Below are 27,243 nucleotides of genomic sequence, written 5' to 3'. Positions count from 1 at the left end.
AAATAATAAGCAGATGGAGAAAGGAGAGCAAAAAAGACCTATAAACAAAAATGTGGTGGATATTATATCTGTATTTATTAGCGTTATAAAAGAGTAAAATCATAGCATATTGAGGAAAAAAATAGGCAGCAATTATAATAATTTATACAATGTAAACAGGATATTTTCATTATTATTTAAGCAGATGTTATGCTTCTTTGAAGGAAGGGTATACAATTATTTGCATCAAGCCAAGTTCATAAACTTCAATAATTTAATTGGGTTTTATTTTATTTATTATCAATAATGTGTTCTAAAACAAAACTCAAATTTGTTTGAGTCCATTTTATAACTTGCTAGCATATTTTGGAAGTCTTTAGGTAAATAAATCTTTTGAAATCCATGTTAAAGAATGTTCTCCAGGAGTGCTTGAGTGAATAATGTAGATGGGAACCTCAGTATTCTCTATCACTTTGAACTTTTCTATTCTGTCTATGCGGAGCAAAGAAGAAGTGAGTTAGCATAGCTCAGAGATGTTTCAAGTCTCTCTTACACCCCTAACATAAGTAGAGATGCAGCAAGCAATGGAATAAAAATAGAACCATAATTCTTTAAAGTCAGAGAGTTAACAAATTAAAATTTATCTTCAGCTGTCTATACGTGTAAATAAAGCAAACAATATATGGATGTCCAAATAACAATTTAACAATGAAATATATATACTGATAAGGCCTAACATTAAAACCACTGAAAGGTAAAGTGAAGAACATTGATCATATCATTACAATGACACCTGCCAAAGACTAGGATATATTTGGCAGCACGTGAACAGTAAGTTCTTGAATTTCATGTGTTGGAAGCAGGAAAAATGATCAAGTAAAAATATCTGAGTGACTTTGACAAGGGCCAACTATTGATGGCTAGATGACTGGGTCAGTAGCCTCTCCAAAATGGCAAGTCGTGTGGATTAATCCTGGTATGCAGTTTACTCACTTTCACTAGTCCCAGTGTGCCAGTCTTGCCATAGCCACCCCACTTCCCTGGCTGAGATAATCAAACTTGATTACCTCAGCCAATCTAATGCTTTCTCATTGGGAAGCACTGGGAAGTTACTGTGGATGTGCAGTAATTTGATGCATAGCACCAATCAGCATCTGGTAACTGAGAAGAAAAATTGGGTATTTAGAATATTGTGCAGACTAGATGGGCTGAATGGTTCTTATCTGTCATCACATTCTATGTTTCTAGAAGCTGTAGTTATTCTGGTGCTTACAGTGCCTCTTTAACCCCTTAAGGACACCCTTCCCTTTTATGCCAGAGGTTTGGTCCTTAAGGGGTTAAAGGAGCACTCCAATGGGTATATACATATATATATATATATATATATATATATATATATATATATATATATATATATATATATATATATATATATATTTTATTATTTTTTTTATTTTTTTTTAATTTATAACAATTTAGTAGATATACCTTCATTGAAAATATGTATGCATTCAATTATGCAATTTCTTTAAGCGTATATCTAAGTACAGCTTGCAAAAGCTGCAGATCTCTTGTCTCCCTCTCATTCTTTCAGAACCCAGACTGTCCAATCACAGCTTAATAAGATAGCTTGGCAAGGCAGATGTTCTGGGCATTTGCTTGCCTTTTGTGCTTGGCTCAACTGAGCTAAACATACCAGGAAGTAATTGGAGTAGTTGTCTGATTGACAGCCAGGGGGTATAACAAGGTTAATTTATAAAAGTGCCAGATCCTGCTGTCTTTTACACTTTTTGTAAAATGAAAAAAAGAGAACACACTTTTCCCACAAAAACCATGATGGCAAGCTAAAGGGCTCTAGGTTGTTGAGTGTTCCTTTAATTAGTTGCATTTGTGTGTTTTCCTGCAGATGAAGCTCATTATGGTTAGTTATGATATATGAAGGGTATTTCTCATTCCTACATTTGGATGTCATTATTTACGTCTTTGGATATTTGATATCAAGCTACTCTTTGTGATGAAGATGCAACCAATCTATAGCAATGATTTATTAAAGTGGTTTGTATCTCTGCTAAATATTGAGAAGTGCTGTATATTGGCGAGGAAGCGATAGATGAGTAAATATGTTGTTTTTTTAATTTAATTTTTTAATTTAATTTTTTTGATTGGGGTCATTTGAGCTCCAAAAGGATTATGTGCAAAGATCTATATTCCACTAATGTCATCTTTTCAGCAGGAGCTTTAAACAACTTAATTTCAAATTATATTTTTCTATATAGTAATAGGGCACAGTACACAGAAGAAAAAATATGATGACATTATGAATAGGATGGCAAACCAGTGTATATCCACTCTTTAGTCTTTTCCTTCTCATTCATAGTCAGAATTACCATTAGCTTCCTGAAAACGGTGATGTAGTCCAGAAACAGGTCAACACAGTGCCACACATAATCATTGTCCCTGGGTTCTGCATTTTCGATGATGTAGTGTCACATGCACACAGTCCCACATTCATACACACAGTCAGCTGAGTTTTAAACAAGACAAAGGCTCACATAACCAGTAAACCAATGTACATATGCATTTTGAAGACAACAAAAAATTACATATTTTGAGATAACAAGCAGACTAAGCGCAGACTAAAGGATACCTCCCAGGAACAGGAATCTATGGTGCTGTGCATATAGGGCAATGAGTGAAATACATATGAATATAACAGCAGTGCCTAGGAAAGCAGTTGAAATAATGCTAGGATTTATGACCCAAGCCAACACCAGAGAAGAATGCAAATCGAGCAAGAATTTTTGTATCTCTGTCTCATAGCTGTGAGGGGTATACATGAGCCATATCATCATACCCAATGAACCTGCAAAGGACAAGAAGTTGCCCTGTGACAGTCTGAGGACAGCATTTACATAGGTACTGACAGCTGCCTGATAGAAAAGCTAGAGTAGATTCTCTTCAAGTGCTGCTGTGTAGAATGTGAGATATGGGAGAACTTTAGAAGACCTTGAACATTGATAATCCGATCAAGAAAATCCATGTTGGAGTACTCTTCGTGGTTTGTCAATGACTGGTCCAAGAATCTGCCTCTACCTGTCGTATCGCTGTCCCGCGTGTCATATTTTTTTATTTGAGGATATGGTATAATTGTATAGTTACTTTACAGTATTTACAAATTTTCTTCGTTTTTATCATATTCTGTATTTGCTGTTAAAAAAAAAGTTGTGCAGTCTGCATGTCCATATAAAATGATCAAATTATACATATATTAAAATATATCTTTAAAATTGATCTGTTTATGAATTTACAAAGCAAAGAAAGAAATTGGCAGGTACAAACACAGTGCTTCACAAGACAACAGCTGCTTCTAAATACTAGCAGAGTAATTCACTAAATACCAGATCTTGTCTGCATTCACAAAATCCGGTGAAAATGACCGAATTCATATTGCAATGGCAATTTTCATATTTACTAAAGCCAAATATGGTTGGTCAGGGTGAGTAATCAGCAATCGTGCAGATACATTTAGTGTACAGATTAAAATCAGTGCTTTTTCAAGTTTTAATTCTGAACAAACACAAAGCACCAGTTTTACTAATATTGTGAACTGAATACATTTGGCAGGATGAACATACACAAATTATTATTCACTCGCTTTTTTTTTTACAAGTGAATGATCATTTTAAATACTATTTGCCAGGTGGCAGCACAAACAGCCAGTAGGCAAATAGATAAAAAAAAAAAAAAAAACCTCAGGAGGGCAAGGGTTTTTATGTGGAGGCTGGCCAGCACTTGCTTGCCAGCCACCACATTAAGAAGAATAAAACCAAAATAAATTAATAAGTAAAATGCCTATGGAGTCCATAAGACATATCTGCCTGTAAGTCTATGTGTATGTGACTGTCTGCCTGTAACTGTGTGTGTGAAACCAAGAGGCTGCACTCACCTGAACACGCATAGATTATAGGGTGCTGCTGGGGCCAATTCATACAACATACAAGATCCAGCGCACTTACTTATTCACTACACAGCAATTTCAAGTTTCACAGAATAGTTTTATTTAAAAACACCTCTCCTACGCAATAATAATGGGGGGTTTAGTTACAGAATATGATCATACATTGCATAATCCTGCCACAACATTAATGTACCCCACTCCCATTAGTTTTTCACATATGGCTTCTTAATTTTGGCTTTATTTTCATTTAAAATAAATCATATGGTATAATAATATGTCATGTGGTGTTTTTCATCTGAAGTTGTAATTACCTGATTTTAGACATGCTAAGGAACAGATGAGTTGTATGATGCCCTGATATGTAAAACCATAGAATTAAAACAGGGTGTACTTTTTTTTCTCTCCTGACTGTATGTGTATGTATAGCAAGAAAAAGAGGGGAGCATTCTTATGTCTCTCCTGCCATTATCTATGGTTAGTGGTGGATTTTATAATATAAGAGAGGTAACTGGTGTCCCCTTGAGCTCCCTTGTGGGTGGTAGGTGGGGGTTCCTAATTATAATAAAGCGCGGGGTAGGACCTAGAATCCTCCCCACCAGCCACATGGTGGAATTCTAAATAATCATACAATGGTGGGTAGTCAGGCCATAGCATGTCATACATTTTAAGAAGAGTTTTATATGAACAAAATAAAACAAGCAGTTAAATGTGTTACCTGGTTTTAAGTTTATCTTATTCCCCATTCAATATCTCTTAGCACCTTTGTGTGTGACCCCCTCCTGTTGTTCACCTACACATTGTGTCTTATGGTGGAGCTAGTCTTGAGATATATAGCCATTTGCCTTGGACGGCACTTTCCAGGGACGGCAAAAAAAGCCGCCCCCAAATGCCCAGGCAAATGTCTTGTTAGCCTGGCAACTAACTGACATTCCAGGCGGGCGGGTGGGCGGCTGGGTGGGCGGGTGGCACTGGTGATATTTTGGCTCCCGGCATCACTGTGCAGCGCTCGAGGGAGCTGAGCAGAAAGCTCACTAATCAGTGCTCCCTCACCAGCGCCGCCCTCCCAGCAGCCCCACTGGACTCCAGGGTAAGGGAGAACCCCCCTGCCCCCACCCAGCATTCCCAAAGGTAAGGAGGCTGGGGGGATTGAATTTTTTAAAAAAGTGAGTATGTTAATGTGAGTGTGTGTGTCTGTTAGTGTGTGTGTGTGTCTATTAGTGACTGTGTGTGTGTCTGTTAGTGTGTGTGTGTTAGTGAGTGAGTCTGTGTGTCTGTTAGTGTGTGTTTATTTCTGTTAGTGAGTGTGTGTGTGTGTGTGTTTCTGTTAGTGAGTGAGTGTGTGTCTGTTAGTGAGTGAGTGTCTGTTAGTGAGTGAGTGTGTGTGTGTCTGTTAGTGTGTGTATGTGTGTGTGTTAGTGAGTGAGTGTGTGTCTGTTAGTGTGTTTATTTCTGTTAGTGAGGGAGTGTGAGTGTGTGTGTGTCTGTTAGTGTGTGTGTGTGTGTGTGTGTCTGTTAGTGAGTGTGTGTGTCTGTTAGTGTGTGTGTCTGTTAGTGAGTGTTTGTATGTCTGGGAGTGTGTTACTATGTGTGTGTATGTTAGTGAGAGTGCCTAGGGCAGCACAAAACCAGGATACAACACTGGGTACAGACAGTTTAAAGGTAAAAAAAAATGTGTGTGTGTGTGTGTGTGTGTCTGTTAGTATGTGTGTGTATGTTAGTGAGTGTGTGTGTCTGTTAGTGAGTGTGTGTATGTCTGGGAGTGTGTTACTATGTGTGTGTCTGTTAGTGAGAGTGCCTAGGGCAGCACAAAACCAGGATACAACACTGGGTACAGACAGTAAAAAAATGGTTTCCTGTATTCTGAAAAAACACAGTACTTTATTTACAGTACTACTTTCTATTGTTTCTCTATGACTAGTCTACAGTTTAACAATAGAATGAGGGCACATTTTGGAACTTTAAGATTATTTAAAAAGGAGAACAATTTACAGTTATTTGTTATAAGTATTCGATACTTGTGACATTGTTTATACTTATGTGTGTACATTATGTAAAAACTGCACTGCTTTATGGAGGCACCTTGGTAAATCACTTCCAGGGTGACTTTCTAACATTATGAATTATGCTAACTAAAGGTCAGTTTTGAAGAATTGCATATCTAGGACAAAATTCCCAAATTAAAAAGTTCTCGAACTTTGCTTTTCATCCTTCTAAGTTACCGAACATAATTTTTTTTTTGAATATTATACAGTAGTGGTTCTCATCATACCTCATGAGTGTATTGGGTTACCATTATAGTCTTGTGAGCCCCATTTTGTGGCCGAGACACATCGTATTCAATTAGACCTGTGCAACGGAGACTAATATGACCTAACAATGGTGTTTTTAGAATGTATTTTAGAATGTGTTATATCAAAATTTAAGAATATGTTGACAAGTTGAATTTACAAATAAGGAATGGGTCAAACAAGCTAATACCATATGTAAAATACCTTTCAAACCTTGACATGTATACATCATTCATGACAATGTCACGAAATTATTGTGATCACACAGTTTATATGAATATATAACTCCTTACGTGACTTCGTCCAGGAAAAGGTGCTGAATAAGGGCCAATCATCACCATGGAAACCAGTAAAACTTATTTCAATATTTAGCAGCATTTAGCACCTAAAATACCACCTGTTTTGCGATGATAAAATTACACAAAGTGCTCAAAAATGCTACCAACTACATAAAAGCCATAGTTATGTTCGTTAAATGTTTTAATAAAGAAACGCACTTTATTGGTTTGCTTATAATCCCTAGATGATATTATACAGTCATTGATTTACACAGACAGTCAAGGTACATGTCTTCTAGTCATTTATTTTTGGACCAAAAATGTCTATCCTATCTAATTCAGTGTGTTTTAATGGCTGATGGGTCATTTATTTTTACATTGATCTGAACAAAAAAACAAATAAACCCCAGGGTACATTTTGCCAATTGTGTGTGACATGGTAAAAAACACTACACAATTTCCCTTTGGATACAAGCAAAAGACAATCAAAATGTTTACATTACATTTACTGACACTGTCTTTACAAGAGAAATAACTCAGTGTGTTTGGCTTTACAGCTTAAATACCAATTTACCCAACATGTCTTTGGCAGATTTCAGTGAATGTATCTGTATTATAACTCATTCCCTGACATTAACTCTTAATGCAGGATAGGATTTTATAAACCATTGAAAAAAATTGTTTCAAATTATTTTGGCACTTAGAAAGATATTTTTTACATCTCCCATAAAACACTGAAATAGCCTGCTGTTCTCATTAACATTTGCAGACTTAGCAGTTGAATACTCTAACTGCTGATTTTAAATTGATATATAATAAAGGTAACATGAATAAAATTATATATAATTCCAATAAATCTTTTGTAAAATAAAAAAAGCTCAACATCTTTAGTTGTACTATGGGGTTGCAATATTTAGCAATATTTCTATTTTTGATACATTCCGAATGAAATAATGTCTCCTTTACTGAACAAGAGATCATTCATTTATGCTTTTAATTCTTGAGCATTTTTGAACTTATACCACTATTGCATAAACAGTGAGTCATCTCTGTCTTCAGTTATTTGTTCTTCAACTATCCTTTGTTCCAATAAATTATTAATAAACTTGTCTATAATACATTGCTCTTTTATATTGTAATATCAAATCACTGTGAATTAACTGCTATTAGTAAAAAACTAGAATATATAACTAAATGGATATAATGTTTAAGGTGTCATTCCAGCACTAAAACTGCCTATGCTCTCATGATCATTATCATTATTGCACCAATTTGCCCACACTGCATTTTGTGAAATGCAGAGAAATAGTAAAAGGTCGTTGCAGTGTCTAAATAATTACCTAATTACCTAATTTTTCAGTTCAATGTTGTAAAAAGTGACGTAGCCAACGCTATCTTCTATTGGCGTGGTTTTCATAGTAAACAAGAACAAAAAAACTCCAAAGTGCAAATTGACTGTGCGGAGCCTGATAGTGTATCCCAATGTATTGTAAAATTAACAAAAATTCTGCAAACATGTTGGCCCTTCTTCAGTTTGCATACCTGCGATATGTGGGAAATGTTTTCCATGATAATACACTTCATTGTGCAGCATACGCACACATGCACAGATCTTAAATGTATCTTATAGCGGGCAATAAGAGAGCCGGCCCTATTAAACTATTCATTAGGGGCCATGAATGAACATGAAATATTAGTGAAACTGCTCAGCAAGCCAATAGACGCTACATCACTTTTTTTAATTAACCCATTCACTACCAAGCACTTTATGACTGAAAAAATATTAGCTTAACGTGTATTTGAAGCCAGGCATTCATAGCTATCATCTAACTATATCACAACACAACAATTTACTGTATAGATAGCTTTGCTACAAACGTAAAGATTAAAAATGTACATTTACACCATTTTTATTTTTCACCTTTTCATTCATGCTTCATAAACATATTTGGGATGTTAACAACTTTTTTTAGACAGTATATAATATTAGGTATTTGTAAGGAGCCCAGAGGCATCACTAGCAGTACAGCTTATTAAAATGTAAAAATAGTCTTATTTGAGCATAATGCCAACATACAGTAAATACAGTTAAATTATATATTTCTAAAGTGAATTTATTTAAAACTGTTGTAACAATCTTTATCAATCTCAGGATTGCTAATGCAATGATGACAGTGAAATGTTTGAATCCATTTGCTCCTACCCCCACCTTGACTGTCAGAATGATATCACCCAGTAAAATATCCTGTACTGTTTGAAAGCAGGGGGTGAGCCTATATTTTCAGCATCTTTACGTGCTTTATATTAATGACTTGAGGTTTCTGGCAGAGAAACTGGTTCCAGGCAGGAAATCATAACTAGAGTATACATGATGGAGAGTGAGGCTTTATGGGCAAGATTTAATGCTACAAAAAAAAATATTATACTTGATTTTGGTCCTGAAGCGGTTAATATATATTTTATAATTTGTGTAATACTTAAATACTTACTCAGAATGTCATGTGAACATATTCAAATAAGCAAAGACAGCACTGACCATGCTGCACAATGTATTGTATGGTTATGAAAAAACATTTCCCTCATATAACAGAATTACATGCATTGAAATTGATAAAGAGTTTAAGCCCAATATGTATGTTAGCTCTGCATAATCCATTTGCACTTTGGAGTGTTTTACTCAGAATACCTCACCAATAGAAAATAGCAGTGCAATAAGATATATATATTTTTTGGACTATGCCAGTGGTCAAACAGTGAAAAAAAAGCAGCATTGTATAAGAGAGCCCTGAAGTCTCCTCCATGGCCCTGGACCATTACGTTTAACTAAGTAGAACCTAATTTTGAAAGATGATATCCCTTGGGAATTAATAATGAAAAAAACATCTGATTAATTAGTTAACCATAGAGCTAATCCTAGTCATTTAAGGACATTTTGGTGTAACAAAAGATTTCCAGCAATCTATCTATCTGCCTTATTACCTTTCAGATCCTCTTATAGGGAAATAAGATTACACAACATGTCCTAGTATGTTGATTTACTCTGTGTGAACCCCGTGTTGGTATTCTTCTTAACTGTGTTTATAGTTTACAAATTGTGGGAATAAGGGAGCCTTATAAGTGTGTGTTACATTATTAACATATGTGTGTTTGCATATTCAAGCTTGAACTACAGCTCCTGTTGATTATATATTCAATTATTGGATTATAAGTGGTCACCAATACTGATCAACTGTAGTAAAATAAAAACATTTCCATTAACCCCTTAAGGACCAAACTTCTGAAATAAAAGGGAATCATGACATGTCACACATGTCATGTGACCTTAAGGGGTTAAACCATTCCAATCCATAGATAGGCATTTGATGACTGTATAATGACTGTTGAAAGTTAATTAGCCCATTGGTGTGAAATCTGTGTAAATTTGAGTTCCCACTGGCCTCATTAGAAATGCATGGTTATGGTTGTGATCAATGATCAATGTTCTACAAAAATCTAATAAAAAAATATGTGATAAAAATTCTCATCACATAGAATGTATTGGTAAAGTATGATGGTGCCTTCAATCTTAGTCAGTCAAGTGCCAGAGGTCCTCGGTAATAAGTCTACAATGAACTCCAACAACCATCATGCTCCAGACAAATGTAATGCTGGAGAATCAATAAGGGATGTAATGTATCATAAAGAGAGTACATGAGACCATTTACATGCAGTCTTAAAGAAAAACTAGAAGTGATGATACAGTTCCACTAGTGCCCTGGAGTTTGCTAGGATAATCTGTTAAACAAGTTTGACACTTAAAGCGGAACTGTCACGCCAAACTTAACTTTTCCCAATTGCTTCCTATTCTCTTCCTTCCTCAGAATATGTTCTTCTTTTCTTTATTTCTGATTGAGTTTTCTTTAGAACATAAAGGAGCTACTTTGTCTTATGTATTTTTCCTACGCTTGACTTTCTTTGACACAAGGAGGAGCTTAGAGCACTGTCATGGCCGCATCCATTTTTTTCTTAACCCCCCCTCCCAACTCCACTACATCTGATTTGTTATCTGTAAGGCTCACTATTAACCTATCAGAGCACTCTTATTGATTGGCTTAAACCAACCAATCAGAGTGCTCTGAGTCAAATTGCAGGGTGTGGGAAGGCTTTATAAGCCTTTCCCCGCCCTACGGATCACAGTCTGCCCTGTGCCCTTGCTGGGTTAAGATGGATTATTTTTTTAGCGTCAGGATTTTTTTTTGTGTGTGTTTTTCTTCTTGGCACTTGGGTCTTTTTTTCTTTTCAAAGTTCAACAGCCTTTATGGATTTTAATTTGATCTTTTTGGGGGCTGAAAAATGAAGGTTTCAGGAAAAAGAAGACATCAAATGGTATGTTTTTTTGTTTGTTTTTTACACGTAGTGAGTTTTATTGTCCCCCACCCCTCACTATTTTTAGTGTGAGGGGGATAGGTATGGCATTTTTTTTTATTTTTTTGGTCACCTGTGGGGGGGATTTTTTTACATTTAGCCCCCACCCATCGCCTATTGGTGGGTACCAGGGAGGGACATTAGGTCCTCCTCCCATTGTCATTTATGGCTCCCACCTGCTGCTCATGGGTGGGGGCTGAGGGGATGGGAAACAATCAGTCCCCCTTCTTGTTTTTTAGGGCCCCCACCCATGGGGGCAAATTTGCATTGCCATAATACAGACTGGGGGAGAGGGGTGCTGGCAGAGCTGTACTTACCTTTTCTGCAGCTCCTGTCAGCTCTCTCCTCCTCCGCGCCGTCCGTTCAGCACCTCGGTCAGCTCCCAGTGTAAGTCTCGCGAGAGCCGCGGCTCTCGCGAGACTTACACTGGGAGCTGACAGAGGGAGCTGCACAGACCATGCGGAGGAGGAGAGAGCTGACAGGAGCTGCAGGAAAGGTAAGTACAGCTCTGCCAGCACCCCTCTCCCCCCACTGAACTACCAATGACACTGGACCACCAGGGAAGGAGCCTAGCAAGCAGGGAGGGGGGACGAAAAATGTGCTGAAAAACTCGGCTTATACTCGAGTATATACGGTAAGTTGAATCCATTTCTGTAGTAAATAAAACTGACATTCAGCTTCTGATGCTCTATGAATACTGGACACAGTCTGTAAACCCAACCAAACCCAAGTAAGTGGCAAACCATACTAAATTAGTTTACCATTCTCTCCAATTTCATTTTGTGCTGGATTCGTTTTTTGTTTTTTTATCCCTTAACCCCTTATGGACACATGACATGTGTGACATATCATGATTCCCTTTTATTCCAGAAGTTTGGTCCTTAAGGGGTTAAAGCAAGTTCATTTAAAGTGACACCATCACAGGATGCTACCTTTTAATCAAGCCAGTTACATTTTTGCCCTGCTTAAGTTGCTTTTTCCACTGTAAATGTATTATTGTGAAGTATAATCATCTAGAACAATAAGAGATAGTTACGAGTTGGTAAGCCACATGAGCTCATAAAACAGTGTTGAGAGCTGACATACATTGCACACAAAAATTATCTGTCTTTAATTGTGTATTCACTACTATTATTAAAAAAAAACAATGTTCCTAAAAAAGCACTGTTTACCAAGAGCTGTTTATTTTGAACTATATTTTAAATTTCTTCATTAGAAAACAATAGCAGAATGAACCATAATGTATTCAGAGGAATTATGACTCATGCCTTTATCTGTAACAGTGCAAACGTTTTGTAGATTATATTTTTGCTTTATCTGAATAGTAAACTACAGTTTTGCAGCTTAGAAAACTGGTCAGGAACTATTTTAATGGATTGGAATAGTTCTATTAAATAAATATTTAAATGATTATTAATATTAGGTATATATACAGCGCCAACATATTCCACAGCACTATGCAATAGAGGGAATACGAGCAAATACAGGTAGTCCTCATTTAGCGACCTACCTGTTTTACGACAGATCGCACTTTCGACCAGATGTAAGTGTGAGCCATCGTGGAGATTCCCTGCTCTGGTGCGCATTTCCATGTTCAGGGAAACTTCCCCCAACATAGACAAGCGCACCAGAGCAGGGAATCCCTCAAATCTATGTTTGGAAAAATTTCCCAGAACATAAATTAGAGCGATTCCCTGCTCTGGTGCGTTTGTCTGTGTTCGGGGAAGTTTCCCCAAACATAGACGAATGCACCGGAGCAGAGAATCCCTTAACTCCTTACTTACCGATCAATTTGCTCTATGACCGGGTCATAGGAATGTAACCCGGTTGGTAAGTAAGAAGTGTCTGTAAACACATACTGATACACAATGAACAGAGTATCTAAATCAAGGATAGGAAACATTTGGTACCCCAGGTATTGTGAACTACATCTCATAATCCTCTTACAGCCATAATTCTGGCAAAGCTTCAGGGAAGAGTTAGTCCACAACATCTAGAGTGGTGAAGGTCACCTACACATGATCTAAAATTGTGATAGCATTTTCTGTAGGCATGTGCATGGGGAAAATTTTCGGTTCGGTTCGGCATTCCGAAATTTGGAATTTTCGCAATTCGGGACTTCGGCAATTCGGCACTTCAACACTTCGGAACTTCGGCAACTTCGGAACTTCTTCAACTTTGGCACTTCGACACTTCGGAACTTCGGCATTTCAGAATTTCTATTGCAGCCGCTTAGTAGATAACTCCCTAATTCCCACGGTAGATAAAGATACACCCTCCAGACACCCTGTGTTACTGCAGATACTCCCTCCAGACACTGACACAGAGCAGAATACGGACTGTTCCCCCTACATAGGGTCACTTGGCAGATATGGATTGACACCTATCCTAGGTCCCTGATACACACTGACACAGAGCAGAATAGGGACTGTTCCCCCTACATAGGGTCACTTGGCAGATATGGATTGACACCTATCCTAAGGATCCCTGATACACACTGACACAGAGCAGAATAGGGACTGTTCCCCCTACATAGGGTCACTTGGCAGATATGGATTGACACCTGTCCTCAGGGACCCTGATACACACTGGGGGGGGACCTACTGTCCTCCCCCCGCCCCCACCCCTGCGTGGTGGGTGGGGTCCATAAATCAAAATGGGGTTCTGTCCTCCCCCCGCACCCACCCCTGCGCGGTGGGTGGGGGCCATAAAAATAATGAGGGGGTGGACCTACTGTCCTCCCCCCGGCCCCCAACCCTGCGCGGTGGGTGGGGGCCATAAATCACAATGGGGGAGGACCTTCTGTCCTCCCCCCGCCCCCACCCCTGTGCAGTGGGTGAGGGCCATAAAAATAATGAGAGGGGGGACCTACTGTCCTCACCCCGGTCCCCACCCCTGCGCGGTGGGTGTGGGCCATATATCACAATGGGGGGAGGAGCTTCTGTCCTCCCCCCACCCCCACCCCTGCGTGGTGGGTGGAGGCCATAAAAATAATGATGGGGAGTCCTATTGTCCTCCCCGGCCCCCACCCTTGCGTGGTGGGTGGGGGCCATAAAAATAATGAGGGGGGACCTACTGTCCTCCCCCCGGCCTCCACCCCTGCGCGGTGTGTGGGGGCCATAAATCACAATGGGGGTACTGTCCTCCCCCCGCACCCACCCCTGCGCGGTGGGTGGGGGCCATAAAAATAATGAGGGGGTGGACCTACTGTCCTCCCCCCGGCCCCCACCCACCGCGCGATGGGTAGGGGCCATAAATCACAATGGGGGAGGACCTACTGTCCTCCCCCCGCCCCCTCCCCTGTGCGGTGGGTGAGGGCCATAAAAATAATGACAGGGGACCTTCTGAACCCCCATGACCCCCATCCCTGCGCGGTGGGTGGGGGCCATAAATCACTGTCCTCCCCCCGCCCCCACCCCTGCGTGGTGGGTGGGGGCCATAAAAATAATGAGGGGGGACCTTCTGTCCTCCCCCTGCCCCCACCCCTGCGCGGTGGGTGGGGGCCAAAAATCACAATGGGGGAAGGACCTACTGTCCTCCCCCCGCCCCCAACCCTGCGTGGTGGGTGGGGGCCATAAAAATAATGAGGGGGGACCTACTGTCCTCCCCCTGGCCCCCACCCCTGCACGGTGGGTGGGGGCCATAAATCACAATGGGGGAGGACCTACTGTCCTTACCCTGCCCCCACCCCTGCGCGGTGTGTGGGGGCCATAAAAATAATGTGGGCGGGGGACCTACTGTCCTCCCCCCTGGCCCCCACCCCTGCGTGGTGGGTGGGGGCCATCAAAATAATGAGTGGGGGGACCTACTGTCCTCCCCCCTGGCCCCCACCCCTGAGCGGTGGGTGGAGGCCCTAAAAAAACAATAATGGGGGGACCTACTGTCCAGCCCCCAGCCCCCACCCCTGAGTGGTGGGTAGGGGCCCTTAATAAAAATCCCCCCCCACCCAATCAAAGGTGACTAGGGGTCCCCAAGCCCCTAGTCACCCACCCACCCTACCCAAAAAAGTTGACCCCTACCTACCCCCCTCACCCTAAAAAATAGTGAAGAGGGGATAAAATAACTAACCTGTAAAGAAAAGTTCAAAAGTTCTGTGTCATTTTACACAGCGTGGGAAAGTTCTAAAATGACACAGAACACTCTGATTGGTTAGATTCCAAGCCCACCAATAAGAGAGTTATGAGTCAAATTACACAGCGTGTAACACCCTGTGTTACTGCAGATACTCCATCCAGACACTCTGTGTTACTGCAGATACTCCCTCCAGACACCCTGTGTTACTGCAGATACTCCCTCCAAACACTCTGTGATACTGCAGATACTCCCTCCAGACACTCTGTGTTACTGCAGATACTCCCTCCAGACACTCGGTGTTACTGCTGATACTCCCTCCAGACACCCTGTGTTACTGCAGATACTCCGACCAGACACTCTGTGTTACTGCAGATACTCCCTCCAGACACTCTGTGCTACTGTAGATACTCCCTCCAGACACCCTGTGTTACTGCAGATACTCCCTCCAGACACTCTGTGTTACTGCAGATACTCCCTCCAGACACCCTGTGTTACTGCAGATACTCCCACCAGACACTCTGTATTACTGCAGATACTCCCTCCAGACACCCTGTGCTACTGCAGATACTCCCTCCAGACTCTGACACAGAGCAGAATACGGACTGTTCCCCCTACATAGGGTCACTTGGCAGATATGGATTGACACCTAACCTAGGTCCCTGATACACACTGACACAGAGCAGAATAGGGACTGTTCCCCGTACATAGGGTCACTTGGCAGATATGGATTGACACCTATCCTAAGGATCCCTGATACACATTGACACAGAGCAGAATAGGGACTGTTCCGCCTACATAGGGTCACTTGGCAGATATGGATTGACACCTGTCCTCAGGGACCCTGATACACACTGGGGGGGACCTACTGTCCTCCCCCCACCCCTGCGTGGTGGGTGGGGTCCATCAATCACAATGGGGTTCTGTCCTCCCCCCGCCCCCACCCCTGTGAAGTGGGTGAGGGACATAAAAATAATGAGAGGGGGGACCTACTGTCCTCACCCCGGTCCCCACCCCTGCGCGGTGGGTGTGGTCCATATATCACAATGGGGGGAGGAGCTTCTATCCTCCCCCCACCCCCACCCCGGCGTGGTGGGTGGGGGCCATAAAAATAATGATGGGGAGTCCTATTGTCCTCCCCCCGCCCCCACCCTTGCGTGGTGGGTGGGGGCCATAAAAATAATGAGAGGGGACCTACTGTCCTCCCCCCGGCCTCCACCCCTGCGCGGTGTGTGGGGGCCATAAATCACAATGGGGGTACTGTCCTCCCCCCGCACCCACCCCTGCGTGGTGGGTGGGGGCCATAAAAATAATGAGGGGGTGGACCTACTGTCCTCCCCCCGGCCCCCACCCCTGCGCGGTGGGTGGGGGCCATAAATCACAATGGGGGAGGACCTACTGTCCTCCCCCTGCCCCCAACCCTGCGTGGTGGGTGGGGGCCATGAAAATAATGAGAGGGGACCTACTGTCCTCCCCCTGCCCCCACCCCTGCGCGGTGGGAAGGGGCCATAAATCACAATGGGGGAGGACCTACTGTCCTAAACCCTGCCCCCACCCCTGCGCGGTGTGTGGGGGCCATAAAAATAATGTGGGCGGGGGACCTACTGTCCTCCCCCCTGGCCCCCACCCTTGCGTGGTGGGTGGGGGCCATAAAAATAATGAGTGGGGGGACCTACTGTCCTCCCCCCTGGCCCCCACCCCTGAGCGGTGGGTGGAGGCTCTAAAAAAAACAATAATGGGGGGACCTACTGTCCAGCCCCCAGCCCCCACCCCTGAGTGGTGGGTAGGTGCCCTTAATAAAAATCCCCCCCACCCAATCAAAGGTGACTAGGGGTCCCCAAGCCCCTAGTCACCCACCCACCCTACCCAAGAAAGTTACCCCCTACCTACCCCCCTCACCCTAAAAAATAGTGAAGAGGGGATAAAACAACTAACCTGTAAAGAAAAGTTCAAAAGTTCTGTGTCATTTTACACAGCGTGGGAAAGTTCTAAAATGACACAGAACACTCTGATTGGTTAGATTCCAAGCCCACCAATAAGAGAGTTATGAGTCAAATTACACAGCGTATAACACCCTGTGTTACTGCAGATACTCCATCCAGACACTCTGTGTTACTGCAGATACTCCCTCCAGACACCCTGTGTTACTGCAGATACTCCCTCCAAACACTCTGTGATACTGCAGATACTCCCTCCAGACACTCTGTGTTACTGCAGATACTCCCTCCAGACACTCGGTGTTACTGCTGATACTCCCTCCAGACACCCTGTGTTACTGCAGATACTCCGACCAGACACTCTGTGTTACTGCAGATACTCCCTCCAGACACTCTGTGCTACTGTAGATACTCCCTCCAGACACACTGTGTTACTGCAGATACTCCCTCCAGACACTCTGTGTTACTGCAGATACTCCCTCCAGACACCCTGTGTTACTGCAGATACTCCCACCAGACACTCTGTATTACTGCAGATACTCCCTCCAGACACCCTCTGCTACTGCAGATACTCCCTCCAGACACTGACACAGAGCAGAATACGGACTGTTCCCCCTACATAGGGTCACTTGGCAGATATGGATTGACACCTAACCTAGGTCACTGATACACACTGACACAGAGCAGAATAGGGACTGTTCCCCGTACATAGGGTCACTTGGCAGATATGGATTGACACCTATCCTAAGGATCCCTGATACACACTGACACAGAGCAGAAAAGGGACTGTTCCGCCTACATAGGGTCACTTGGCAGATATTGATTGACACCTGTCCTCAGGGACCCTGATACACACTGGGGGGGACCTACTGTCCTCCCCCCACCCCTGCGTGGTGGGTGGGGTCCATAAATCACAATGGGGTTCTGTCCTCCCCCCGCCCCACCACCCCTGTGAAGTGGGTGAGGGCCATAAAAATAATGAGAGGGGGGACCTACTGTCCTCACCCCGGTCCCCACCCCTGCGCGGTGGGTGTGGGCCATATATCACAATGGGGGGAGGAGCTTCTGTCCTCCCCCCACCCCCACCCCTGCGTGGTGGGTGGGGGCCATAAAAATAATGATGGGGAGTCCTATTGTCCTCCCCCCACCCCCACCCTTGCGTGGTGGGTGGGGGCCATAAAAATAATGAGGGGGGACCTACTGTCCTCCCCCCGGCCTCCACCCTTGCGCGGTGTGTCGGGGCCATAAATCACAATGGGGGTACTGTCCTCCCCCCGCACCCACCCCTGCGTGGTGGGTGGGGGCCATAAAAATAATGAGTGGGTGGACCTACTGTCCTCCCCCCCGGCCCCCACCCCTGCATGGTGGGTGGGGGCCATAAATCACAATGGGGGAGGACCTACTGTCCTCCCCCCGCCCCCACCCCTGCGCGGTGGGTAAGGGCCATAAAAATAATGAGGGGGGGACCTACTGTCCTCCCCCCCCCGGCCTCCACCCCTGCGCGGTGGGTAGGGGCCATAAATCACAATGGGGGAGGACCTACTGTCCTCCTCCCGCCCCCACCCCTGCGCGGTGGGTGAGGGCCATAAAAATAATGAGGGGGGGGACCTTCTGTCCTCCCCCCACCCCCACCCCTGCGTGGTGGGTGGGGGCCATAAAAATAATGACGGGGAGACCTACTGTCCTCCCCCCGGCCCCCACCCCTGCGCAGTGGGTGGGGGCCATAAAAATAATGAGGGGGGGACCTACTGTCCTCTCCCCTGACCCCCAACCCTGCGCGGTGGGTGGGGGCCATAAATCACTGTCCTTCCACCGCCCCCACCCCTGCGTGGTGGGTGTGGGCCATAAAAATAATGAGGGGGGGCCTACTGTCCTCCCCCTGCCCCCACCCCTGCGCGGTGGGTAGGGGCCAAAAATCACAATGGGGGAAGGACCTACTGTCCTCCCCCCGCCCCCAACTCTGCGTGGTGGGTGGGGGCCATAAAAATAATGAGGGGGAACCTAATGTCCTCCCCCCGGCCCCCACCCCTGCGCGGTGGGTGGGGGCCATAAATCACAATGGCGGAGGACCTACTGTCCTCCCCCCTGGCCCCCACCCCTGCGTGGTGGGTGGGGGCCATAAAAATAATGAGTGGGGGGACCTACTGTCCTCCCCCCTGGCACCCACCCCTGAGCGGTGGGTGGAGGCCCTAAAAAAAACAATAATGGGGGGACCTACTGTCCAGCCCCCAGCCCCCACCCCTTAGTGGTGGGTAGGGGCCCTTAATAAAAATTCCCCCCCACCCAATCAAAGGTGACTAGGGGTCCCCATGCCCCTAGTCACCCACCCCCCCACCCCAAAAAAGTTACCCCCTACCTACCCCCCTCACCCTAAAAAATAGTGAAGAGGGGATAAAATAACTAACCTGTAAAGAAAAGTTCAAAAGTTCTGTGTCATTTTACACAGCGTGGGAAAGTTCTAAAATGACACAGAACACTCTGATTGGTTAGATTCCAAGCCCACCAATCAGAGTTCTCTTTGTCATTTTACACAGCGTGGGAAAATTCCAAAGAACTTTCCCACGCTGTGTAAAATGACACAGAACACTCTGATTGGTTAGATTCCAAGCCCACCAATCAGAGTGCTCTTTGTCATTTTACACAGCGTGGGAAAATTCAAAAGAACTTTCCCACGCTGTGTAAAATGACACAGAACACTCTGATTGGTTAGATTCCAAGCCCACCAATCAAAGTGCTCTTTGTCATTTTACACAGCGTGGGAAAATTCCAAAGAACTTTCCCACGCTATGTAAAATGACACAGAACACTCATATTGGTTAGATTCTAAGCCCACCAATCAGAGTTCTCTTTGTCATTTTTCACAGCGTGGGAAAATTCCAAAGAACTTTCCCACGCTGTGTAAAATGACACAGAACACTCTGATTGGTTAGATTCCAAGCCCACCAATCAGAGTGCTCTTTGTCATTTTACACAGCGTGGGAAAATTCAAAATAACTTTCCCACGCTGTGTAAAATGACACAGAACACTCTGATTGGTTAGATTCCAAGCCCACCAATCAGAGTGCTCTTTGTCATTTTACACAGCGTGGGAAAATTCCAAAGAACTTTCCCACGCTATGTAAAATGACACAGAACACTCATATTGGTTAGATTCCAAGCCCACCAATCAGAGTTCTCTTTGTCATTTTTCACAGCGTGGGAAAATTCCAAAGAACTTTCCCACGCTTTGTAAAATGACACAGAACACTCTGATTGGTTAGATTCCAAGCCCACCAATCAGAGTGCTCTTTGTCATTTTACACAGCGTGGGAAGATTCCAAAGAACTTTCCCACTCTGTGTAAAATGACACAGAACACTCTGATTGGTTCGATTCCAAGCCCACCAATTAGAGTTCTCTTTGTCATTTTACACAGCGTGGGAAAATTCCAAAGAACTTTCCCACGCTGTGTAAAATGACACAGAGCACTGTGATTGGTGGGGTATGAATCTAACCAATCAGAGTGCTCTGTATAATTTTACACAGCGTGGGAAAGTTCTTTGGAATTTTCCCACGCTGTGTAAAATGACAAAGAGAACTCTGATTGGCTTAAACCAGCCAATCAGAGTATTCTTAGCCTAATTGCAGGGCGTGGAAGAGCTCAGTCTGCGCGGTGAAGATGGATAATTTTTTTTTAATTGCGTCGGTTCTTATGGCTTTTTATTTGGCCTTTTTTGGGGCTGAAAAAAGAAGATTTTAGAAAAAAGAAGACGTCAAATGGTAAGTTGAATTTTTCTTTACAGGTTAGTTATTTTATTCCCCATTCACTATTTTTTAGGGTGAGGAGGGTAGGTAGGGGGTAACTTTTTTTGGGGTGGGGGTGGGTGACTAGGGGCTTGGGGACCCCTAGTCACCTTTGATTGGGGGGTGGGGGATTTTTATTTAGGGCCCCCACCCACCACTCAGGGGTGGGGGCTGGGGGGAACAGTAGGTACCCCCCCATTATTTTTATGGCCCCCACCCACCGCGCAGGGTTGGGGGCAGGGGGGGAAGACAGTAGGTCCTCCCCCCGTTGTGATTTATGGCCCCCAACCACCGTGCAGGGGTGGGGGCTGGGGGGGAGGACATTAGGTCCCCCCTCATTATTTTTATGGCCCCAACCCACCACGCAGGGGTGGGGGCGAGGGGAGGACAGTAGGTCCCCCCCAGTGTGTATCAGGGTCCCTGAGGACAGGTGTCAATCCATATCTGCCAAGTGACCCTATGTAGGGGGAACAGTCCCTATTCTGCTCTGTGTCAGTGTGTATCAGGGGTTTTGAGGACAGGTGTCAATCCATATCTGCCAAGTGACCCTATGTAGGGGGAACAGTCCCTATTCTGCTCTGTGTCAGTGTGTATCAGGGATCCTTAGGATAGGTGTCAATCCATATCTGCCAAGTGACCCTATGTAGGGGGAACAGTCCCTATTCTGCTCTGTGTCAGTGTGTATCAGGGATCCTTAGGATAGGTGTCAATCCATATCTGCCAAGTGACCCTATGTAGGGGGAACAGTCCCTATTCTGCTCTGTGTCAGTGTGTATCAGGGATCCTTAGGATAGGTGTCAATCCATATCTGCCAAGTGACCCTATGTAGTGGGAACAGTTCCTATTCTGCTCTGTGTCAGTGTGTATCAGGGATCCTTAGGATAGGTGTAAATCCATATCTGCCAAGTGACCCTATGTAGGGGGAACAGTCCCTATTCTGCTCTGTGTCAGTGTGTATCAGGGTCTATGAGGACAGGTGTCAATCCATATCTGCCAAGTGACCCTATGTAGGGGGAACAGTCCCTATTCTGCTCTGTGTCAGTGTGTATCAGGGATCCTTAGGATAGGTATCAATCCATATCTGCCAAGTGACCCTATGTAGGGGGAACAGTCCCTATTCTGCTCTGTGTCAGTGTGTATCAGGGTCTCTGAGGACAGGTGTAAATCCATATCTGCCAAGTGACCCTATGTAGGGGGAACAGTCCCTGTTCTGCTCTGTGTCAGTGTGTATCAGGGATCCTTAGGATAGGTGTCAATCCATATCTGCCAAGTGACCCTATGTAGGGGGAACAGTTCCTATTTTGCTCTGTGTCAGTGTGTATCAGGGATCCTTAGGATAGGTGTAAATCCATATCTGCCAAGTGACCCTATGTAGGGGGAACAGTCCCTATTCTGCTCTTTGTCAGTGTGTATCAGGGTCTCTGAGGACAGGTGTCAATCCATATCTGCCAAGTGACCCTATGGAGGGGGAACAGTCCCTATTCTGCTCTGTGTCAGTGTGTATCAGGGTCTCTGAGAACAGGTGTCAATCCATATCTGTCAAGTGACACTATGTAGGAGGAACAGTCCCTATTCTGCTCTGTGTCAGTGTGTATCAGGGATCCTTAGGATAGGTGTCAATCCATATCTGCCAAGTGACCCTATGTAGGGGGAACAGTCCCTATTCTGCTCTGTGTCAGTGTGTATCAGGGATCCTTAGGATAGGTGTCAACCATATCTGCCAAGTGACCCTATGTAGGGGGAACAGTCCCTATTCTGCTCTGTGTCAGTGTGTATCAGGGTCTCTGAGGACAGGTGTCAATCCATATGTCAAGGTGTCAATATGTCATATGTCAGGTGTCAATCCATATCCATTGTGATTTAGGAATGTTAGGTGATTTATGCCCTTTATGGATTAAAAACAGCCTCTGCATCAACTGTGTAACTTTCCATGGGAGTTTTGCCATGGATCCCCCTCTGGCATGCCACAGTCCAGGTGTTAGTCCCCTTGAAACAACTTTTCCATCACTATTGTGGCCAGAAAGAGTCCCTGTGGGTTTTAAAATTCGCCTGCCCATTGAAGTCTATGGCGGTTCGCCCGGTTCGCCGGTTCGCGAACATTTGCGGAAGTTCGCGTTCGCCGTTCGCGAACCGAAAATTTTATGTTCGCGACATCACTATTAGTGACTAATTGGATTCTAATTTCTACATCAATATTTTAGCATCTCTTGAGATGTATATTAAGAAGAATAGAGGATGTTATACCAGCAAAGGAGGAACCAACTTCATATGAATCTGAAAATGAAAATATATTAATGAAATTGTGTAGACAACACTTTGAAAATGCAGTTAGTGGTTCAGCTAGCACTCACTGGCGTAGTCATAGTATTGTCGCAGCATATGTATATGGATAATCATAACAACAATAATGATAACATGATACTTTCTCCATAGCAAATAACAGAGGGTAGCACTATCAGGTCTTCTTGGCAATTAAAATGAGATGTTTAATGATGGTCAGCATTTTTGTTTTTAAAAAAAAGTAATCAGGAAAAGTTTTATTTTTAACCTGAAATGTTGACCATCAATAAAGGTTAAGTTCCAATTACTTAGAAGACCTGAGAGGGCTTTCCTAATTTATTTGCTATAATTTTTGCTGGATTGAAGAGACACTATAGGCACCAAAACAACTTGTTTTAACAGCTTATTTAAGTAGTTTTGGTGTATAGATCATGCTCCCTCTGTTTCATTTCAGTTGTGAAAGTTGTTGAGTTGTGCTCACTGCAAGGATAAGACCTACGTTTATAAAACATATGCCCGGTTACCCAACTGGTATAATAACCTGGCCAAAAGCATAGCTGCACACCATTGATATCAAGACCCAGAAGCTACTTACTATGGATGGAGGACTGTACACTAGCTGAAATGAAGTAGGTCAGGGTCTGATGAGAGTCAAGGACAAAGTCATGGATGAATCACAAAGCATACATAAGTCCATCATGAAGATGGCTCCCAAAGATGAACTGATAAGGGAATTCCTGAGATAACTAGACACAGAGAATGCAGATAAGGAGGAGGCAAACCTCTCCATGGGATGTATGATCGGCAGATAGTGGATGTGGCTATCATTACAAAATCCTACCAGTGGCTGGAAAAATAACCTCTGAGGCACCAATCCAAGCAGCCCAGAAATAGGCATTGAGGCATTAATCCAAGCAGCACAGAAATATGCACTCAACAGATCAATAGAAGAGGGGGTCTACCACACCAGACAGGACCCAAGGAGCCAGATGTGAAAAGAGGCTCTCACAAGACAATCCAACACATAGTTGCTGGGTGCAAGATATTAGAAGGATGAGCATACACTGAAACGTACAGAGAGTAGCTGGAATTGTGTACCAAAATATCAGCACAGAATATAGGATGGATTTGCCTAAATCTAGATGGAAGGTACCACAAAGTGTAGTTGAGAATGACATCGCAAATGTCCTGTAAGACTTTCAGATCTAGACAGAAAAGTAAGTACTGGACAATGACATTGTGGTGGTAGACAAGGAACAAAAGACTGCAGTGGTGGTGGATGTGGAATCTAGTGATCATAACATCAAGAAGAAGGAATATGAGGTGGACAAATAAGGTGGACAAATAACAAGGGCTAAAAGGGGAGTTAGAAAGGAGGTGGAAAGTGAAGGAAGTAGTAGTCCCAGTTGTGAAAGAGGTACTCAGGTCTCTATCACCCAAGTTAGGAGAGCAGATTATAGGTGGGATGTGATTTGTTCAGATGTGTACAGATCTAGGAACAGCTAAGAAGTGCCAACCGGAAATTATATAACAATATATACACTAAGATATTTTTATTTCATATTTTTCATAATATGACTGTTTAATGTGACTTTGTACAATAAAGGTTTTGATATTGCCACAATTAAAAAGTAGTATAAAATAATGTATCACGTGTTACATAACATGCTTAGGTTGAAAGAAGTTTAAGAATTTACATTTTTCCAAGCATGATTATTATATTTTTATTCATGTAAAGCAACAAATTAGCCAGTGCCTCAATAAGTAAGCACATCAAATACAATGTGGAATGACTAGCAAGCATCTTTGAAAAGTAATTTAATCATCTATATTTGTTTTACTAAAATAACAAAAATCTTTCTCAGTGCCTAAAGTATTCCTTGCAAGCAAAATCTGCAATTAGTGTTTTCATCTTCCTTTTATATGAATGTATTCTCCTAAATTATTGAAGTTTTTAATTCAAAGACACACTATATACACCAAAACAACTTTAGCTTAAAGGACCACTATAGCACCAGGAAAACATACTCGTTTTCCTGGCACTATAGTGCCTTGAGGCTGCCCCACCCTCAAGGTCCCCCTCCCGCTGGGCTGGATGGAGAGGAAAGGGTTAAACACTCACCTTTCTCCAGCGCCGGGCTCCCTCGGTGCTGGAAAATCTCCTCCCTCTTCTGCCGTCATCGGCTGAATGTGTATGCGCGGCAAGAGCCGCGCGCGCATTCAGCCAGTCTCAGAGGAAAGCATTCTTAATGCTTTCCTATGGACACTGGTGTCTTCTCACTGTGAAAATCACAGTGAGAAGTGCGGAAGCGCCTCTAGCAGCTGTCAATGAGACAGCCACTAGAGGCTGGATTAAGCCTAAAGTAAGCATAGCAGTTTCTCTGAAACTGCTATGTTTAAAATGGTTAATTCTAGGTGGACCTGACACCCAGACCACTGCATTGAGCTGGAGTGGTCTGGGTGAATATAGTGGTCCTTTAATGAAGCAGTTCTAGTGTACAGATTATGCCCATGCATTCTCAAAGCTAATTTATATGCCATGTAGGAATTACATCATATTTGCTTGTGTTCATGCAACCCTGCCCAGACATACACTGGCTAGGACTCAAAGAGCCAACGTGAAAAAAAAAAAAAAGTTTTCATTTTCAATTGGATGTCACGAAAAATTATATTTACTTTAGATGTTTTTATTTCCTGCTCTGTAAATTGAACTTTAATAACACACATAAGGCTCTAGCAGGCTATTAGCAGAGCATGAGAAAAAAATCTAAATAAAACTGAATGTACAATACATTTAAACATTAACTATCTATTTACAGGGAATGTGTAGGAAGACTGTATCCCAAGTCCCATGCGGATATCACTAGGGATACTTAAACATAATTAATGCATTTAGTAAAAATGGCATGCCTTTAGTAAATAGGAAATAAATGGATTTTGATCAAAAATGTCTACTTCATTATATACTGCCTGGAAACAAAGTCAATTGTAACTATACCTCTTCTGGACTAATTACAATATATACAAAACCCCAAATGGCTTGTAACATCTTCATATCTTAATGATCATTTCTTATTCTATTTTCTTTAGTGTAGCAAATCATTAGTAAAACGACACAACAGAGATTGTTGTGATTTTTTTTATACCACCACTAATCTACATAACTAAATTATCAATCTATAAGAATTTGATTCAAAATTTGCAGTTAACATTAGTCACAGAAAAAACATCTATCGTTATATATTTTTCTTCAGCCTGCATTTCATTGAGACATTTCCATTGATCATCCAATATCGTTAAATTCTAATGTGTTACAATTTCAATAAATTGCATCATACATTTGTCAAATTTCAAATGTATCAGAAATAGCAAAGGATTCATTTATGAAAAAAAAATTCTATTTGTGCATATATAAATAATATAAATGACCCCAACAGAGTTACCAGCATTATAGCTTTTTTCATACAGTAACACCTAAAGTTATTTACATTTGTTCTTTCCTTTGTGCATAGGGAATATAACAGTGTAGCAATATTTTGGTTTTTTATTGCAAATTGTACTTACTCTAACTTCCGTTGTCTGTTGTTTTTTTATATATATATTTATTTTATTTACTTTTCATACATCATGTATTATGCATGTATACATGTTATAAGTTCGTGGTTAGCTAAATATGTCTATGAGAAAAGGCTACATAAATCAGTATGATTCATTTTGTTGAAAGTCATAAACTATCAATAAATAAAAAGAATGTGTCTTTAAAAAATGAATTACAAAAGAGCTGATATCCTGGTGAGTCTCAGTATTTTATTCAAAGACCATTGTGAGTTTATTTTTATTCTGATGAAAACAGAAGAGAAACGGTAGTTGCAAATGAACAGTATTCAACATATCTGCCTTTTTGTATAGCATTATTGGTACTTAAAGAAACACTCAAAGCACCATAGCCACTGCAGCATGCTTGTCTGTTATTGTGCCAGATGTGGCTTGGCAACCTCCTAGTATAAACAGACAAATCATGTGTTAATGGTTCACTAGCTTAACTGAAGTCTGTCAGGGGACCACTGAGTTAATTCCAGTTCTTCAAGCAGGAAATGATTTAGGGGATCCCAAGTTACTTGTCTAACAATTAGCAAATGTTTTATCTGCTTACATTAGGGGTATCTAGGCACTCCTGCACTGTAACCACTAATGCATGCTACAGTGGTTAAGGTACTTGGAGTGTTCCTCCAAACACTCAAGTGTTGTATAACCCATTTAAGAATC

The 27,243-nt window shown here is 42.8% G+C and overlaps 1 protein-coding gene and 1 pseudogene across 3 annotated transcripts in view; both read right to left on the bottom strand.

Moving 5' to 3' along the window:
• The window catches only part of NLGN4X (neuroligin 4 X-linked), a 371,997-nt gene that overhangs the window by 205,966 nt on the left and 138,788 nt on the right, over window positions 1-27,243 (bottom strand). The window lies entirely within an intron of this gene.
• LOC134600702 (bax inhibitor 1-like) lies at window positions 2,295-3,019 on the bottom strand (annotated as a pseudogene).

Source organism: Pelobates fuscus, chromosome 1 (genome assembly GCF_036172605.1).
Source record: "Pelobates fuscus isolate aPelFus1 chromosome 1, aPelFus1.pri, whole genome shotgun sequence".
Classification (NCBI taxonomy): Eukaryota; Metazoa; Chordata; class Amphibia; order Anura; family Pelobatidae; genus Pelobates; species Pelobates fuscus.
The sequence above is the reverse complement of the archived record's forward strand: the minus strand, read 5'-3'. Positions and strand labels throughout refer to the sequence as shown.